The sequence below is a fragment of the Pongo pygmaeus genome, chromosome 9 (genome assembly GCF_028885625.2).
Source record: "Pongo pygmaeus isolate AG05252 chromosome 9, NHGRI_mPonPyg2-v2.0_pri, whole genome shotgun sequence".
NCBI lineage: Eukaryota > Metazoa > Chordata > Mammalia > Primates > Hominidae > Pongo > Pongo pygmaeus.
The window spans coordinates 135,849,298-135,865,719 of record NC_072382.2 but is presented as its reverse complement, the minus strand read 5'-3'; the positions used below and the strand labels follow the sequence as shown (position 1 = coordinate 135,865,719).

At 53.7% G+C, this 16,422-nt stretch overlaps 1 long non-coding RNA gene across 1 annotated transcript; it reads left to right on the top strand.

The window, feature by feature from the left end:
• The first annotated feature begins 11,119 nt into the window (after positions 1-11,119).
• Positions 11,120-15,531, top strand: LOC134740292 (uncharacterized). The gene is made up of 3 exons (XR_010127672.1): positions 11,120-11,444; positions 14,241-14,310; positions 14,776-15,531. It is a non-coding gene; the product is annotated as an uncharacterized LOC134740292 (long non-coding RNA).
• Positions 15,532-16,422: the final 891 nt, after the last annotated feature.

Here is a 16,422-nt window from a genome sequence, read left to right as displayed (position 1 = left end):
AGATACAGTTAGCTGGAACATAATATGCCCTTTCCTAGCACATCCATATAAACACACACAATGGATCTACATATGGACAGGCCTAAAAACAGAATACACATCCTACATGACATGTACACATGTGCACACAGAAACAACAGCCTTCACACCGTCTGCACGTGTGGGCCATGCCCAGGTCCCAGGCACACAGGCCAGGCGACAGTCCACTTCATCACACAATTGTCTGCTCTCTTTTCCTCACTCCTTCCTCAAGCAGCTGTCCGTGGGGGAGAACCTCTGCCCCTAGCCACCGCCGTGTCTCTTCATTCTGAGTTGAGCACGGGAAACCGTGTGATGTAGGGAAGGGTGGTGATACCAGGCCTCTGGGAGCCTGGGCTGTCAGCTTAACTGGCTTCATAACACGCTATTTTGCTCATTTATTTTTGCATGCCTTCACATGCCTTGTGAGGCCTTCCAGAACTAGATGTTCAAATCCTACCTCAGTTTCCTCATCCATAAAATGGATTAAAATACTATCTGCCTTATCTCCATTATGGCAATGTTGTGGGAATACAATTCAACATCTAAGAAAGCAGACTACAAAGTGTAATATGCATGATGCTATAGGCTATCAGGGTGTGTCAAGAGCTGGCAAAGTCGGGGCAGCATTTTCCTGCTGTGAATCAGGCCTGTGCCGGTCGGTCTTGCTGAGGCCCTAGTCCAGGGCTTCATGAATCGCAGTAGAAATCTCACCCGCTCCTTTCCTCCGCCAGTGTCACCCTCATCCTCACTTTTGTCTGTCCCAGACATACGGCTACAGAGCCGACGGCTTGGGGAGGGCTAAGAGGGCCCTGGCACTGAGCGGAGCATCTGCCCTGGGCACGTGGGCACACAGAGGCTTGGCTCCCAGGCTTTTCTGAGGGCTTGCACCTGGGAAAGCTCCTCTCTGCTCCTGGGCACTGGGGCTGTGCCAAGCAGCTGAGTCCAAACAAGAGGCCCTGTGGTGTGGTGAGTTTCACAGACCAGCCGGGGCTGGTTCCTGCACCTGTGTTACCCTGGATAGGCATAGGGCTGTCAGAGGAAACCCCCAATAGCACCTACACATCTATGATGGGCAGAGGAAGACCACATTTTTGTCTAGTCCACAGACCTCAATGCTTCAAGCCATGGTGGCTGGTGCGGGTTAGGGTAGTCCTGGAGGAGGGGAGGCAGGAAGCTGGGGCCAATGCCAGCATCGGAGGGAGGCCAGCAGTTGGCACAGCGCTGGCTTATGTCCAGCAGGAGCATGTGAGAGGTGAAGGCACCATTCTGCAGGAGGGCTGGCTGGCCTTGGGGCTTAGAACAGGCTGCAATTCAGTGCAGAGCCTTTATTCCTTTAGCTCAGCACGAACAAACCCAGGGTGGTGCTTATCTCCCTCAGTTTTATTCCTCCCCAGAGTGGTATTCAGAGAAGAAATTCCATTGGGACACCTGGTACTTGGTACTGCAGATGAGCATTTCTGGACATGCTAGGTGGAGGGGAGAGGCTGAGGCTGGGGTCCCAGGACCCTGGGTTCCCATAAAACCTCAGGGCTCCCTGAAGTGAATGTGGGAACAAGCATGGATGGGTGGAAGAGGGCCTCTGTGAAGCCTATCCCCTGCCAGGCCCTGCTCTCTGCAGAGGTGACTCTGGCTGACCCCCTCCCTCCTCCAGCTCTGCAGCAGCTCCGGTTTCCAGCAGGGCTGGCCAGGAAGCCGTGGCCAAGAGGGAGCTGGGTAGACAGGGCCCAGAAGTCAGACCAGTCGGGGGTGGAGCCTGCAAACTCTGCAAAGCTCTAGCCTGGCTCCACCCCTTGCCTGCCTGAAGCTCAAAAGGATGACATCACCCAGACTGAGGGCTCCAGCCTAGATGGGCTTCATTAGCAGGGAAAGCCGGCACCTGCAGGGCTCAAGGACTTCCCGGGTTTGCGGGAGGCAGTCCTCTGCTCCTCTTCTGAATCTGCTTCAGCTTTAGGGGTCTCTGCTCTGAGTCTTGGAGACAGCACCTGGCTATTGAGGCTTCCAAGTCTGGGGCTATGTTTCTTCTACCAGAGACCAATCTCTCGGGCACCGGCATAAGCACTTTTCCATCCTGCCAAATGCTGCTTTTGCTTGCCAGCACTGGCTGCAGCTCCATTTTTCTGAGGCTCCATGGAGAAGGATTAGATCACTGATTCTAACCAGGCAGAGTCAGCCCACAGCAAACCTAATGTCCCCCTCCCTGTGGGCTCATGTACCCTCCCCACCCCCCAAACCCTACTGGGTGCTTGTGTTGCCTGCTTGCAAAGCATATGCTTGGCTGCTTGCTTGGTGTCTGCTGTTTATCCGTCTCTTCCTACTGAACTTCTGTTTCTTCTTGGCCATCTGGCTCCTGTGGTGCCTGTCTTTTGCTCGGATTGCGCCTGCAGTCGACACTGTCCTCCCCACCCGCTTCCCCTCTACCCTCTTCCCTCCCAGGGCTTGCCTCTTGTCCACTTTGGGCCACTGGCAGGCACCCCTGACTTTGGGTGTGGGACCAGCGAGGACTGCCCCAGGCACAGTGGGGAGCCTGATGTCGGGGTGTCCCTGTAGTGTTCTGAGGATGTCCTTCGTGGAGGGGCTTTAGCGGGTGTGGAGGGCAGTGTGGGAGTTGCCTTTGGACTGGGGCGAAGGCTGGGTCCTGGTGGAAACCTCCCTCTCCCCGGCCCTTCTGAGCTTCTTGGGGTGGGGGCACCACTCACACCAGACTGTTGTAGAGTGATGGGAAAATGGCCTGTGGGTAGCAGCTGGAGAGAATGAGGTCAAGGAAGGCCCAAGGCTCCTCTGACCCAAAAACTAGGGTCCACTCAGATCCTTTCCGCTCAGAGGAGGCTATGGCAGTCTGGTGGCTTGGGTGGTGGCAAGGGGCTGCAGATGCTCACATCCAGGCAGCCAGGGGTGGAGAGGGGTCTGGGCACGGCAGCTGTGCCAGCAGTGGTGCCGGGGATCTGTCCCCATCCCCGCCTCGTCCCAGCCTCTTGGCGCTAGTTCCTATGCAGCCCAGACGTTTCTCCCCCTCTCGCCCCTCCCACAGCGTGCACACCCCTGCACATGCTCCCACCCGAGGAAGAGCTAAGCACACTGCAGCGGTTCACACTCACCCCTCCAACGCAGCCTGCTTCCTTCCGGGCGTGATGTGGCAGCTCATGGCTTCCCTGGGATTCACGAGGCCCTGGGATGCAGACGGAGCAGGTGGGCGGAGCCTGGAGGAGGATGGAGAAGAACTGGAGCCCCCACGGGGCAGGGCCGCCATTCGTCTGCCTCTCTGGACCACGGTTGCTCCTCCAGGCTAAGGCCGGCTGCCGAGGAGGCTGTGCTGGGCCTGGAGTCAACAAGGATGCACGTGCTGGGGGCCATCAGCTGCTGCTCCCATATAAGCATCTGCTCCCACCAAACCCACAGGGCTTGGCTGCCAGGCCTTGCTGTGTGCCCACTCCGTGGCTCTGTTCTTTGTCTCTGTTGTTCCATCTGCCTGCTCCACCGGCTGCCTGGCTCAGCTCCTCTCGGCCTCTTTATTTCTCTCGGAATCTTCTTCCTGCTCCTCATTTCTCCCCATCCTTCTCCCTGTCTCTGTCCAACTACATTCATGCCCTGGTCTCTGAGACCTTCTTTCCTCCTCTGCCCTTATCAGTCATGCCTCTGTTGCTTCTCTGCATCTCCCCCGTGTTCATTCTCCTGCTCTCTCTCTTGCTGCCTCTCATGCATATTCAGCAGCTCCTTGAAAACCCACCTAGCTTATTCTGTGTGTCAAATGCCTAGATCTGCTTCAGGCATGAGACTTCTTAGCCTCTAGCTCTAGGACGTCACCTCAGATCACAGTCTGTACTAATTGTGTAGAGGATGTTGGTGAGCCCACCTACCTTCCTCCCAAGCATGGCTCACTCTACAAGTTCTCCTCTTCTGACTTGAAACAAGGCAGCCCCAAGGTGTGTCAGGCCCACCGCACAAGCCATGGTACACAGGAGGACAAGGACAAGGACGAGGACAAGGACGTCTCCCCTTAAAGAAACCTGAGGGCTTCAGTCCTGGAAATAAACGTAGGATCCAAAGCGTCTTCATCCTTTGGTGCTTTTACAGTCCTTTTTCATCTGCTCTATTATCCCCTTACAACTCCGTGGGAGGGGTATCAATGAAGCAGCTGTGGTGTTCAAACTAGAAGGCACTCCACCAGTGCTACCCAGCATTTGAGGAACAGAGCTGGCATCAGAAACTTGGCTTCTGAATTTTCAACGCTTGTCTGTGTCAGGTGAATGAACAGAAAGAGTCCGGAAATACGCAGAAAGTGGCAGCTGAGGGACAAGAGGACTGAGAAGCAGAGCAGAACCTGGGCTCAGCCCCCAGGGGAGGGTACAGAGATGAGGGAGACGGGGGAAGGCAGGAGAGGGCATGAGTGGCAGGCATCAGGCACCTTCTGCCACCTGTTTCCACCAGCCTTTAGGAAGAGAGGACTGGGGTGCTTGCCCTCACAGGTGAACTCACATGTCAAGTCACTCCCTGAGCCCCTGTGGCTTCTCCGTCTCCTTTCTCTGCCCAGTTATCTGGCCTCATGGTTTCTTCTCTGCTCCCATCTTCTCTCTCATTCCCACCTGCAGATCACCTGCCTGCCTTTCCCCCTCATCCTGGGGGCCCAGCCCTTTCCTCTGCCCCAGTCCCCTCCCCTCTTTCTCATCCACTGACCTCTCCATGCTCCCCACCGGCCTCCTCCTAAGCCCCACCTGGCATTTGTCTTCTCACTGCCAAAGGAGCCAGTGCAGGCTCGAGGTAGCCAGGAGCAGGATGGTGGCAGTTCTCCTCCACAGCTCCTGACCCTGGTCTGAGCCCCCAGGGAGCTCCCACGCACCTCTCCCTTATGAACACTGGGGGTGCTGTAGGCTCAGCCCCCACCCCACGTATACCTGTGGCAGGCTTGCTTCCCAGCCGTTGCAGACTCACGAGGGGCCTCGTTCTGGGACACTTAGGCAGCTGTGGGGTCGACACACCTCTTCTTCTGCAGGGAGGGCTCAACACACGCCACAGCCGGCCTCCATCAAACACAAGCCGCAGCCGGCCTCCATCAAACGCACGCCACAGCCGGCCTCCATGAAACACACACGACAGCCGGCCTCCATGAAACACACGCCACAGCCGGCCTCCATGAAACACACGCCACAGCCGGCCTCCATCGAACACACGCCACAGCCGGCCTCCGTCAAACACACGCCGCAGCCGGCCTCCATCGAACACACGCCACAGCCGGCCTCCATCAAACACATGCCGCAGCCGGCCTCCATCAAACACACGCCACAGCCGGCCTCCATCAAACACAAGCCGCAGCCGGCCTCCATCAAACACAAGCCGCAGCCGGCCTCCATCAAACACACGCCACAGCCGGCCTCCATGAAACACACACGACAGCCGGCCTCCGTCAAACACACGCCGCAGCCGGCCTCCATGAAACACACGCCACAGCCGGCCTCCGTCAAACACACGCCGCAGCTGGCCTCCATGAAACACACACGACAGCCGGCCTCCATCGAACACACGCCGCAGCCGGCCTCTGTCAAACACACATGACAGCCGGCCTCCATCGAACACACGCCGCAGCCGGCCTCCATCAAACACACGCCACAGCCGGCCTCCATGAAACACACACGACAGCCGGCCTCCGTCAAACACACGCCGCAGCCGGCCTCCATGAAACACACGCCAGAGCCGGCCTCCGTCAAACACACGCCACAGCCGGCCTCCATTAAAAACACGCCACAGCCGGCCTCCATGAAACACACGCCAGAGCCGGCCTCCGTCAAACACACGCCGCAGCCGGCCTCCATTAAAAACACGCCACAGCCGGCCTCCGTCAAACACACGCCACAGCCGGCCTCCATCAAACACACGCCACAGCCGGCCTCCATGAAACACACACGACAGCCGGCCTCCGTCAAACACACGCCGCAGCCGGCCTCCATTAAAAACACGCCACAGCCGGCCTCCGTCAAACACACGCCGCAGCCGGCCTCCATCAAACACACGCCACAGCCGGCCTCCATCAAACACACGCCGCAGCCGGCCTCCATCAAACACACGCCACAGCCGGCCTCCATCAAACACAAGCCGCAGCCGGCCTCCATCAAACACAAGCCGCAGCCGGCCTCCATCAAACACAAGCCGCAGCCGGCCTCCATCAAACACACGCCACAGCCGGCCTCCATGAAACACACACGACAGCCGGCCTCCATCAAACACACGCCACAGCCGGCCTCCATCAAACACAAGCCGCAGCCGGCCTCCATCAAACACAAGCCGCAGCCGGCCTCCATCAAACACACGCCACAGCCGGCCTCCATGAAACACACACGACAGCCGGCCTCCGTCAAACACACGCCGCAGCCGGCCTCCATTAAAAACACGCCACAGCCGGCCTCCATTAAAAACACGCCACAGCCGGCCTCCGTCAAACACACATGACAGCCGGCCTCCATCAAACACACGCCACAGCCGGCCTCCATCGAACACACGCCGCAGCCGGCCTCCGTCAAACACACATGACAGCCGGCCTCCATCGAACACACGCCACAGCCGGCCTCCGTCCAACACACGCTGCAGCCGGCCTCCATCAAACACACGCCACAGCCGGCCTCCATTAAAAACACGCCACAGCCGGCCTCCGTCAAACACACATGACAGCCGGCCTCCATCAAACACACGCCACAGCCGGCCTCTGTCAAACACACACCACAGCCGGCCTCCATTAAAAACACGCCACAGCCGGCCTCCATGAAACACACGCGACAGCCGGCCTCCATGAAACACACGCCACAGCCGGCCTCCGTCGAACACACGCCACAGCCGGCCTCCGTCGAACACACGCCACAGCCGGCCTCCGTCGAACACACGCCACAGCCGGCCTCCGTCGAACACACGCCACAGCCGGCCTCCGTCGAACACACGCCACAGCCGGCCTCCATTAAAAACACGCCACAGCCGGCCTGGAGACTCCATTTCTGTCTTCCTGGTGTGGCTTTTCCTCCACCGCCAGCTGCTTCCTAGTTTTTACTTGAGGCTCCTGGGACATTGTCCTAATTTTTTCTTCGTTTTTCTTTGTATTTGTCCAGGAAAAAAAAATCAACCGTAAGAAACCCTTGAAGCCGCACTATGTGTTTTAAACCCTTGATCCCACACAGAGGACTCTAATGTTGGCCTGGGCCACTTTGCCTGGTCCCCAGGTCGGGAGTGAGCAGCAGGTGCCCTTGGCTCTCTTTTATCTGTTCTCCTTCCCCCTCTTCTGTGGAACCCCCTCTTGTTGTGTCTGGAGCTCTGGGCTCTGGCAGTATAAGGAGTCCAGGAGAGAGCTTGAGATGTGAGCCTCCCAGAACACCAGGTGCAGGGGATGTGACACGTTAGGGGAGGAGAGAACTCAGTGGGGAGAAGCAGTTTCTCCCTCTAATTTCATGTAGAAGCCGAAAGAGCTCGGTTAAGTCCCAGCTTAGTTCAGCTGGGTCCAGCTGTGAGGCTTTGGGCCCCTCACTAAATCTCCCTGAGCTTCAGGTTCTTATCTGTAAAGAAGGAGCAATAATAACCCTGTCCTTCAGGATGGTTGAGAAGATTAAATGAGAAACTACACGTGCAAGCCCTTTGTAAATTATAAAGAGCTCTAGAGAAGTTATTATTTATGGAGCAGATGTGGAGTATTTAGGCGTCAAGACTAAAGGAAGAGAGGATATGGCAAGCAGCATTTACTCTCTAAGAGGTTTAGGAGGGAATTGTGAGAAAGAACTCAGGAGCATGAAGACTGCTCGAAGCCCAGGGGCCTCAGGAGAGGGGAAGGCACAGCTCCACTGCCCCACGCCCTCCATCTGCTATGAGTGCCATCGTTTGCTTGTACAGACACTGCTGGCATGTTACAGCCCTTGCACTGAGACTCTTGCGTTTGGGTATTGAAATGCAGGAGCCAGGTTGGCACATCCAGGTGCAAAGCTGAGGTCCCCACAGGAGAGAGCATGGGTGGTGAGTTTGTGAAGTGGAGTGCTAATGTCTGGAGCAGCTTGACTTCCTCCCTGGTTGAGAAGACAGAAGACAGGCTCAACACTCAAAGACAGACACCAAAAACATGATGTCACTATAAAATTAACAACTGAAGTAGGTAAAAGAAACTTTAAAACAGTAAAAGGCATTAAAAAAATCCTTTATCTTTCCCCCCTGCATGAGGGCAGTGGGCTGCCTTTAAGCTCCCATCTGTGCTGGATCCTTGTGGAATTGTTAAGTTCCTCTTGGACAAGGACCTTGTCATTTTGGATTACATTTCTGCGCAGTGCCTTGCAGACATATCCACTTAATAGATATTACTTGACCGAGTGATGGGAAAAGAGCAGAACAAAGAGAGAGAGAGAAATGAGAGGTGAGCTGTTTTTATGTAAGCCATTGTGTAGGAGACTTGAGCATTCCAGCTTCGGTGCTGATTGAGGTACAATATAAATTTGACTTCTTGCCTAAAAAGAAAAGAAGTCATAACACCAACAAACCAACTGCCTTGTACTCTTTGTATTTTGGCAGGGTCTTGATAGGATAGAAACATTGGGCTGTTGGGGTTGGAAGGCATGTCAGTAGGGGCAGGGAGGTGTGGAATACATTTAAGGAAGTTCGAGAGCTCAGAGAAGCAATTTAGAGAATCTGAGTGGACTAGTTGGCCCAATTACTACAGAAGAGGAAACTGAGGCCCAAAAAGGCAAACTGTCTTATTCCAACCCACCTTGCTTGTTGGTGGCAGAAATGGGAACAGAACATAAGTCTTCTGACTCCTAATCCTGAGCTCTTCCAATGACTGCAAACTACCTCCCAAGAATTGATCTCAAAGAGGGACAGAGCACCCAAACCAGGCTGAACCTGAGATCTACTTCTGGCCTGGAGAGGAAAAGTCAGACGGAGACGGAGAGCCCATCCCACAGAATGATAATAGCCTCTTGGGGTGTGTGGTTCCCCAACCCCACCTTCCCCATGATCCTGGCAAGCGCTGTGGATGTCAGAGCTTCCCCCGGGGAATTGGAGATCACAGAGGAAAGTTTGGAGAGGGTTCACCCTGCAATGGGGCCAGGCCTGGGACCGAGACCCCATCTGCAGGCTTTCCTGATGACCCCTCCTTGGTACTCAGCATTGATGGGAACCCCACTGTCTCCTTTCCTGCCTGCACTTGGAGGAAGAGATGGGCTGAGAGCCTTGTTCTGGCTTCTGGCTCTAACTCCTGCTCTCCTGCTTGGACTGAGCCAAGAGGGTGAGAAGAATGGGAAAAGAGAAATAAAAATAGCTGCAGGATGAAAGATGCCCATCTGCTGTGTGGGTGAGGGAGCCCTGAGGAGGAAGGTGGACTACTTGGACACCCAGCTAAGAGACTGAATTGGGGATTCCTGACTTTAATAGACCAAAAGGAGCAGACAGTGTCGGGGAGGTCAGAGGATAGAATAGAAATGATAGAGATGTTGGAGCCAGTTAAGTTTGGGCTTAAGTGCTTTATGGCCTGATTCAAGTTACTTAACCTCTCTGAACTCAGTTTCTTATACCATAACATGGGGCAAAAATACTATCAACCCAATAGACTATTTTGAAGGCTACACAGATAAATGCACCAGAATTTCTGGAACACAGTAGGTGCTTCTAAGTGCTAGTTCTCATTCTTTCCATTATTCCAGCCGGGTCCAGTCACCCCTGTTTGCCCTCCAAGCTTCTGAGAGCAGAGCTGACCAAGCAGGCTCCAGGAGATGCTTCCCTTCCTGTTTTGGCAGCAGAGGGTCCACTGTGTTCAGTGTGTTCTTTGAGGGGCCTCTTCCTTACAGGAGCTTCTTGGGAGTCACCACCAGGCACAGAGAGCTCTGGGTTGCAGATGAGATCCTTCTGTTATCTTCATATGTTTTTAAAGCAGCTATGCAGAGTGATCACCACAGTGGACGTGGCGTTCTAAAGAAAGGCGGCTGCTTGAAGGACAGGTGTGGCAGGAAGTGCGGCTAGGGACAGGCCCCACACTGAGGGGGTTGCTCTAGACTTGAGAGGCTAATAGGCCACATCTACACAGCCTTGGACCCTTCTGCTGTCTGCTGGCACATCAGGAAGAGATGGGAGTTGCAGGCAGACAGGCGCAAGTTCAAATCTCGGCTTCATCACTTTCTGCTTCATGTCTCTGGGCAAAGGGGTTTGACCTTGAAGTCTCCATTTCCTCATCTGTGAAAAGAGGACAATACTTCATTCAAGTACTTAATCTCACTTTGAAGATGACGTTGAGATAGGTACAACGTTTAATCTCCACTCAATAAATGGTCCCACGGACAGTGCTTCCAAGGACAGTCCTTTCAGATGGCAATAGTGTTAAACAGTACCTACAACCAGATAGGTGGTCTTGAGCTGAAGGCAAGACCTTAATCTGCTTCATTCACCTCTGACTTCATCTGTCTTTTAGCTTTGTTTAAATTAGGCCCAGGAGTCATTCACTCCCAGTCTCTCACCCTTAGGAACCCTCCCATTCATGCGCAATCTCTCACCCTTTTACGCTCCCTGTCAGCCTGAGGAAAAATCCAGTTAGTTACCACATCTAGAAGTGACCATGTGTCACCTGGCTGCTGGCTTACCTGGGATGTAACCAGTACTTCTTTCTAGGATGGCTCTTGGGCAAGTAGCTGAGGCTCACAGGCAGAGGTCTTTGGGAGAGGCATGGCCATCTCTGTGTTCTGAGCTGCTTCTCCAGCAGCCAGGCCCTCTGTTCGGGAGCTGGCCCAGACCCCCTCCCTGGCCTCTCAGCCCCCCGGGGTGCCTGCTCAGTGTGGGGCGCATGACCCGCCTTTTGCCCTTTGTGCTCCTTTGTCCACTCACCACAGACCCTTTCACACCTCAGTTAGCCACTTAGGGAGACAAAGCGCTAGTGCAAGCAGGGGAAGCTGTCCAGACCGAGATGAATGGCTCCGAAGCCTGCCGTTGCCATGGCAGCCAGCTGGGAACACCGTTTCCAGGGCCCAAGGCGCTCAGACATGCATGGGGGGTGCTGCCCTGCTGGGTTGCTGCCCAGTCTCCGGCCCCCACCCTGCATTCTCAGCTTCCTTAGCAACAGCTGTTGCTGTTGCCACCACCGCTGCAGCTTCTGCCCTGGCCCGGGGCAGTGTGAGGGAAGCCAGGGTGGGGGTCTGGTGTAGGAGTGTGTGGGAGGGCAGAGCCTAGGTATGAAGTTGGAGAGGAAAAGGAAAGGAAAGACTTGGCAATTTTCCCCATGATACTAGTGATAAGATTATAAGGATGTTTCCTAATTATACAGAAAAGAGGCTCATAAACTTAGGCTCCAACAGACCCCTTTGTGATCTGGTGATCACCTGAACTTGTAAGAGTATGCCTGTGTCCCTGGGTATATGTGAATTTTTCTGAAACCATGGTTTATAGTTTTTATCAGATTTTTCAAAGATGACTAAGGTCCCCAATAGGTAAGAACCTTAATTACAGACATTTTGCTTTTTAGAATCAGGATGATCTCAGGGACTGGTTGGCCAGGCCTATTTGAGAGATATGCTTACAAAGAGGAATGAATACAGCACAGGGTGGGGAGCGGGGCAGGTGGCATGCTTCCCTGTGTCTGCCGCAACCCAGAGTCCCCAGGATCTAGCATCTGCCTTGCCGTGGACCTCTAGGACTAGGGGATGGGGAATCTTCCTCCTAACACAGTCCGTCCTTCACAGCCCCCGTCCTCTTGCAGCTTTGTCCTGGGGGCCGAGTGTGCTATTAACTTGTGCTCCCTCCATGCTGGGCCAGAGCTCAGTGTTTTATATACTCTGGTCTCACGATCCCATCTAACCCCCACACAGCACCGTGGGGAGGGTGCTGTCACCCCTGCCATTGAAAAGATGAGAATATTGGAACAATAAGAAAACTTCCGTGACTTGTCCAAGTTTGTGCCGTTAGAAGTTGGAGAAGCTCCAGGTAGCTTAGTGGAGTGGTGAAGAGTCCCGCCCTGGGCCAGACTCAGATGAGAGCTGCAGCCTTTATGAGCTAGGGGACCCCGGCCTCTACTCTCAAAGCTGCAAATTAAGGATCCTGATAATTCCTGCCCCAGAGGACAGTGGTGGGAGTTAAATGAGTTGAAACTGTTTGAGAAGTGCATAGGACAGTATCTACCACTAAATAAAAAGTGGAATTAGAATAGCATTCAGCCGTGAGTCTGCCTAATTCTAAAGCTCATACAGAGAGGACTTTTGTGGGGGAGGGGTTCTGACCCTAATGCCAGAGCTGGGTTATGACATAATAGTCATGCGTCGCCACTTACTAATTGAGTGTGGGTGGGCTACGCGCGTGTTTCAGGCCTCAGTTTTCTTATCTCCAGGGAACACCATGTTCTATAGAGGATGATTGTATAGTGAGCACTATTGATTACATAAAGATCAAATGAAACAACATTGGGAAAGTTCTTGGTAAACTGTGCCATACACTACAGCAATGCACTCAGTACCCTGGCACTGAGGCCCGGCTCGTGCCCCAAGAACCGGGAAAGTTCTTGGTAAACTGTGCCATATACTACAGCAATGCACTCAGTACCCTGGCACTGAGGCCCGGCTCGTGCCCCAAGAACCGGGAAAGTTCTTGGTAAACTGTGCCATATACTACAGCAATGCACTCAGTACCCTGGCACTGAGGCCCCGCTCGTGCCCCACGGGGCTGTGTGCCCTTCTCTTGGCTGGCAGCTCAGGGCAGGGAGCCCAGTGTGATACCCGCTGAGGAGGGAGATGGCATAATGCCCTTGGGTGCCCATGTGCCCGGGTCAGCAGCCAAGAGCAGGATGCTTAGGAATTCCACCGAGGCAGCTGGGCCCCAGCTTCATTGGCAGGGGCAGAAGGGAGGCAGCGTTAGGGAGGCCAGAGGGGGCAGCGAGGAGAAGAGGCTGGGTGGGCCATGGAACATTCTCCAAGGGGTGTCACAGAGCCACACCAAGTGTGTGTCACTCTTCTCTATGAGGATGTGTGATTAGTGGAAATGAGAACAAGCTTTATTAGTCACTGCCGAGGATAAACACCACGAAGAATTATCCAACCTGCTAATGGAAGGGTGCACAGGCCTCTGTAGGCTGCTGGAAGGGAGGAGTTTCATGTCCTCTTTTCTTTTTGCCCCCAGAAGACTCATGTTGCTGAGAGCAGATGGTGAGGGGGAAGAGGGTGGGTCCTCATCCTTGAGTCACTTGCTGCCGGGGTACCTTTTTGGGGCTCTGGGAAGTACAGCAAGCATCTTGGACGGATAGGCAGCCTGTTCGCAGGGGGGCGAGGGTCGGCCCGAGGAGGCGCCGCTGGGAATGACTCGTGCCCAGTCAGAAGCTGTAATTGGAGGTGATTAATCTGTGGAGGACAGCGTGGGGAGTCAGCGCTGACTCAGGACCCAGGCGGGCCGCTCCCCTCTCCCACTTCACCTGCCTCAGGCGGCAGAGGGAGGCTGCTTGGAAAGGCTAATGATTCAGAGGCCCTTAAAACAGAAGGATGAGCAGCTAAGGCTCCGGATCAAAGATGTTTTAACCCTTTAATGGTCCAGCGGTAACGTGAAGAGGTTGAGGGTCTTTTCTGGGAGTCGGGGCCCTGGACACGTGAAGCACTTATTTTATTTATTTATTTTTTTGAGATGAAGTCTCACTCTGTAGCCCAGGCTGGAGTGCAGTGGTGCAATCTCAGTTCACTGCAACCTCTGCCTCCCAGGTTCGAGCAATTCTCATGCCTCAGCCTCCTGAGTAGCTAGGACTAGAGGTGTGCACCACCACGCCCAGCTAATTTTTATATTTTTAGTAGAGACGGTATTTTGCCATGTTGGCCAGGCTGGTCTCGAACTCCTGACCTCAGGGATCCACCCGCCTCGGTGTCCCAAAGTGCTGAGATGACAGGTGTGAGTCACTGCGCCCAGCCCTACTCAAAGCACTTCCGATGCACTCCATCAGAAGTGGGGGTCAGGAGCTCCTCCACTGCAAGACGCTAAGCTAAGGCTTTCTAGTTAAGGGGACCTAGATTTCAGCCCCAAGTAGGCACTCCCCAGCTCTGGCAAGCTGCTCAACCTCTCCAAGTCTGTACAATGAGGACAAAACTACCTACTTCATGGGGACTCAAAGAGATAGTGTTTGTGAAATGTTAGCAGAGCCCGGACTAGACCTGGGATGGGAGCAACCAACACCTCATCCTGGGAGAGGCCACACTGAGCAAGTGTTTTAAAAGAGGCTGCATTCACATTTTTCACCTCTCTTCTTTATTCCAAAGATAAGCAAGAAGACCTGAGGGTCAGAAGAGCCAGCGTGGGTCATGTACAGCTGTCACCAGGGATAGTAAGGTGGGTGAAATGAAGATGCAAGTCACCAAATATTATTTTGCCTATATACACACACACACACACACATATACAGATAGTATAAAATCGTACACAATATACACAGTAAATATTTAATTAAAGAGGCTGTTTTCCTATTGGCAACTGACCTTACACTTTGGGGGAAGGCGCCTAGGTACACATACCTTGAAAACGCCCAATGGCTTTTGAGGAGACCTCGGTGGCACTGCTTTGTTTTGAGTGCAGGGTCTTAGCGGAAGTCAGGACGCAGTGGGCTTTTGGGGGAGCTGAGTCTGGAATAGTAAAGATGCTCTGGTCCAGCTGCTTTTGTGTGGTCAGTCTGAGGGAGGGAGGGTGGACTGTGTCATGGGGTTGGGGCTAGATCTTGGATGGGTTCATCCAACCCAACGCCATGCATGTGCCTTAAAAGAAGTTCTAATTCTTTTTCAACTTTTCTCTACCTCAAAGGAGAAGTAAGAACACTTGACCAGTAAGAAGAGCGAAGATTAGATTTTGCACAGTTGCCAGAATGCAAAATCGAGATGATGGATATGAAATGCAAACGAGCAAAGTTAGGCATGTTCCTTCTTTATCCTCAAGGACGCTCAGCCAGAGCCTGCAGCGCGCTCCCAGACAGACCACAGCTCCCAGGTTCCTCAGCTCCTGTGAGGACCCACAGCTGGGGTGGCCCACACAGAGACTGGGATTCCGCCAACCTCACCCAGAAATGCTGCCTCTCCATTTTCATGTTCTTGTTTGCTCTCTCCTGCCTGGTACCATGCCTGACCACCTGACCCTTCCAGGGACTCTTGCCGCAAGCTGGCCTGTTCACCAGGTGCAAACAATTTATGCAGCACTTTCTATCCATTCTCCAGTGTTTGTGGTGCAATTGGAAAATGCAAAGGTTATTTTTTTCAGGAGCATCCTGAAGCAGGTCTGGGATTCAGGCCTGTCAAAATTGTTCCCTGCAGATACATCTGGAACATTCCATTAGCAGCAGGAACTCTGACAACTGTCAGAGTGGGGAACCAGGTAACCAAGACCTTTACCATGGAGGTCATTAGAAATAAAACCCCAATTTTCACATCTCCCTAGAGGTATGTTCCTCCCTGGTGGGAGGGGCTGAAGGCCTATAAGCACCCATCTCAGCCCCAAGAAGCCCAGTTCTTCCAATGTCCTTCAGCCTCTACCAGCTGCAGAACAATAAACAAACTCTGTCCTGTGAAGCTTCCTGCACAGTTAGCATTTGTGGGCTGCAGCCTCTTGCCATTTGATGCGTGGACAACAAAAATCAGCATATAGATTGAGCTGCCACTATACGGAGGGCAAAACGAAAATGGAGAAGACAGTGTTTCGTTTTTTATTTATTTTTCTTTTTTGAGAAGGAGTTTTGCTCTCGTTGCCAAGGCTGGAGTTTAATGGTGCGATCTCGGCTCACTGCAACCTCCACCTCATGGGTTCAAGCCATTCTCCTGGCTTAGCCTCCTGAGTAGTTGGGATTACAAGCATGCACCACCACACCCGGCTAATTTTGTATTTTTAGTACAGATGGGGTTTCTCCATGTTGGTCAGGCTGGTCTCCAACTCCTGACCTCAGGCGATCCACCTGCCTCGGCCTCCCAAAGTGCTGGGATTACAGGCGTGAGCCACCACGCCCGGCCAAGACAATGTTTTAGAGTCCAGTTGGCTTCTGTTAGGGAGAAGATCCCTTTTCAGAGGAGAGACTAGCCTGCTACCTCCACCACTTAGTGAAGCGGAGGGAAGAGTCTTACTAGTAGGTTTGATCACAAAGTTCCCCTTCCCCACCACCCCCAACACACACGCAGGGGCAGAAAGGAAAGGGAAAGGAAGGACCCAGGTGGCCTCGGCTGCTGGCCTTGTTCTGTTTCCTCCCTGGACCCACTGGTTAGCACGTGCTGAGCCCAAGATCTGTGCTCCTGGCTGCAGGGATTTCCCCGTACGTCCTCCATTTGCAAATTTGGGTCTTGGTCCTCCTGGAATCCAACTACTTTGAATTCCTGGCACAACCAGATCTTTGTTGAGTCTTGTTAGTACAAAGCATTTACGATGCAGTGTCAGTCCCTGGTTGTGGGGGAACAGAACCGCACTCGGCCA